Consider the following 3,626-nt stretch of genomic DNA (forward strand, 5'->3'; position numbering starts at 1 on the left):
GAACTGAACAATGAGATCACTTGGACTCAGGAAGGGGAACATCACACACCGGGGCCTATCATGGGGAGGGGGGAGGGGGGAGGGATTGCATTGGGAGTTATACTTGATGTAAATGATGAGTTGATGGGTGCAGCACAGCAAAATGGCACAAGTATACATATGTAACAAACCTGCACGTTATGCACATGTACCCTAGAACTTAAAGTATAATAATAAAAAAAATAAAATAAAATAAAAATAAATGTGGTTATGTTATACATCATTTTAATGCACATTTTTCACTTTATGTGTTTTTTTGCTAAAGACTTATTACTTGATGTTTATTTTATATTTGTTTTAGACTGTGGAAATGATGTTAGACAAAAAGCAAATTTGAATGATTTTCTTATTTGAGTTCAAAAATGGGTCGTAAAGCAGTGGAGACAACTCACAACATCAGCAACATATTTGGCCCAGGAACTGCTAATGAACGTATGGTGCAGTGATGGTTCAAGAAGTTTTACAAAGGAGATGAGAGGGTTGAAGATGAGGAACGTAGTAACCAGCCATTAGAAGTTGACAACGACCAATTGAGAGCAATCGTTGAAGTTGATCCTCTTACAACTACATGAGAAGTTGCCCCAAAACTCAATGTCAACCATTCTATGGTCATTCCGCATTTGAAGCAAATTGGAAAGAAAAAAGCTTGATAAATGGATTCTTTATGAACTGAGTGAAAATAAAAGAAAAAAAAATCATTGTTTTGAAGTGTTGTATTCTCTTATCCTACTCAACATCATGAACCATTTCTCGATCAAATTGTGATGTGTGACAAAAAGCAGATTTTATGCATTAACTGGCGATGGCCAGCTCAATGGTTGGACCAAGAAGAAGTTTCATAGCACTTCTCAAAGCCAAACTTGCACTAAAAAAGGGTCATGGTCACTGTTCAGTGGTCTGCTGCTGGTCTGGTTCACTACAGCTTTTTGAATCCTAGCAAAACCATTACATCTGAGAAGTATGCTCAGCAAATCAATGAGATGCACCAAAAACTCTACTGCCTAAAATCAACACTGGTTAACAGAAAGGACCCAATTCTTCTCCATGACAATGTCTGACTGCATGCTGAACAACCAACACTTAAAAAGTTGAAGGAATTGGGCTGCGAAGTTTTGCCTCATTCACCACACCATATTCACCAGACCTCTCGCCAACTGGATACCACTTCAAGCATCTCAAAAATATTTTGCAGGGAAAACGCTTCCACAATGAACAGGATGCAGAAAATGCTTTCTAAGAGTTTGTCAAACCCCAAGGCATGGATTTTTATGCTACAGGAATAAACAAACTTACTTCTCATTGGCAAAAATGTGTTGATTGTAATGGTTCCTATTTTGATTAATAAAGCTGTATTTGAGCCTAGTTATAATGATTTAAAATTCATGGTCCAAAACTGCAATTAGACCGGAACAGGTACTGGTATCCAAAGCTGAGAGACCCATAGGCAGTTCACATCACAGTACTCTGAACAGACAACCCCCAGCTACCAGTCCAGAGCTGAGTAGACTCACTGGGTGGCTAGACCCAGAAGAGAGACAACAATCACTGCAGTTCGGCTCACAGGAAGCCACATCCATAGGAAAAAGGGGAGAGTACTACATCAAGGTAACACCTCGTGGGACAAAAGAATTTGAACAATAGCCTTCAGCCCTAGACCTTCCTTCTGACCCTACCCAAATGAGAAGAAACCAGAAAACCAACTGGTAATATGACAAAATGAAACTCTTCAACACTCCCAAAAATCACACTAGTTCACCAGCAATGGATCCAAACCAAGAAGAAGTCCCTGATTTACCTGCAAAAGAATTTAGGAGGTTAGTTATTAAACTCATCAGGGAGGGATCAGAGAAAGGCAAAGCCCAGTGCAAGAAAATCCAAAAAATGATACAAAAAGTGAAGGAAGAAATATTCAGGGAAATAGATAGCTTAAAGAAAAAAAAACAATTAAAAAATTCAGGGAACTTTGGATACACTTTTAGAAATGCAGAATGCTCTGGAAAGTCTCAGCAATAGAATTGAACAAGTAGAAGAAAGAAATTAAGAGCTCAAAGACAAGGTCTTTGAATGAACCCAGTCGAAAAAAGACAAAGAAAAAAAGAATAAGAAAAAGTGAATGAAGCCTCCAAGAAGTCTGGAGATATGTTAAATGACCAGACTTAAAAATAACTGGTGTTCCTGAGGAAGAAGAGAATTTTAAAAGCTTGGAAAACACATTTGGGTGAATAATTGAGGAGAACTTTCCCAGCCTTGCTGGAGACCTAGACATCCAAATACAAGAAGCACAAAGAATACCAAGGAAATTCATCACAAAAAGATTATTGCCTAGGCATATTGTCATCAGGTTATCCAAACTTAAGATGAAGGAAAGAATCTTTAGAGCTGTGAGACAGAAGCACCAGGTCACCTATAAAGGAAAACCTATCAGATTATCAGCAGATTTCTCAGCAGAAACCCTACAAGCCAGAAGGGATTGGGGACCTATCTTCAGCCTCCTTAAACAAAACAATTATCAGCCAAGAATTTTATATCCAGCAAAACTGGGCATCATATATGAAAAAAAGGTATGGTCTTTCTCAGACAAACAAATGCTGAGAGAATATACCATTACCAAGTCACCACTGCAAGAACTGCTGAAAGAGCTCTAAACCTTGAAAGCAATTCCTGGAAACAAAACAGAAATCACACAGAACCTATAAAACAAAACTACAAGTTAAAAAGCAAAAGCAAAAACCAAAAAAAACCCCAAAGTACACCGGCAACAAAGAGCATGGTGAATGAAATAGTGCCTCACGTTTCAATACTAACACTGAATGTAAATGGTCTAAATGCTCCACTTAAAACATACAGAACCACAGAATGGATAAGAACTCACCAACCAACCATCTGCTGCCTTCAGGAGACTCATCTAACATACAAGGACTCCCATAAACTTAAAGTAAAGGGGTGGAAAAAGGCATTTCATGGAAATGGACCCCAAAAGCAAACAGGGGTAGCTATTCTTATATAAGACAAAACAAACTTTAAAGCAACAGCTGTTAAAAGAGACAAAGAGGGACATTATATAATGGTAAAAGGCTTTGTCCAACAGGAAAATATGACAATCCTAAACATATATGCACCTAACACTGGAGCTCCCAAATTTATAAAGCAATTACTAATAGACCTAAGAAATGAGATATACAGCAACAGAATAATAGTGGGGGACTTCAGTACTCCACTGACAGCACTTAGACAGGTCATCAAGACAGAAAGTCAACAAAGAAACAATGGATTTAAACTATACCTTGGAACAAATGGACTTAACAGATATATACAGAATATTTAATCCAACAACCACAGAATACACATTCTATTCAACAGCGCATGGAACTTTCTCCAAGATAGAGCATATGAAAGGCCACAAAACAAGTCTCAATAAATTTAAGAAAACTGAAGTTATATCAAGCACGCTCTCAGACCACAGTGGAATAAAACTGGAAATCAGCTTCAAGAGGAACATTCAAAACCATGCAAATACATGGAAATTAAATAACCTGCTCCTGAATGATCACTGGGTCATAAATGAAATCAAAATGGAAATTAAAATC

This window comes from Chlorocebus sabaeus, chromosome 7 (genome assembly GCF_047675955.1).
Source record: "Chlorocebus sabaeus isolate Y175 chromosome 7, mChlSab1.0.hap1, whole genome shotgun sequence".
Lineage (NCBI taxonomy): Eukaryota > Metazoa > Chordata > Mammalia > Primates > Cercopithecidae > Chlorocebus > Chlorocebus sabaeus.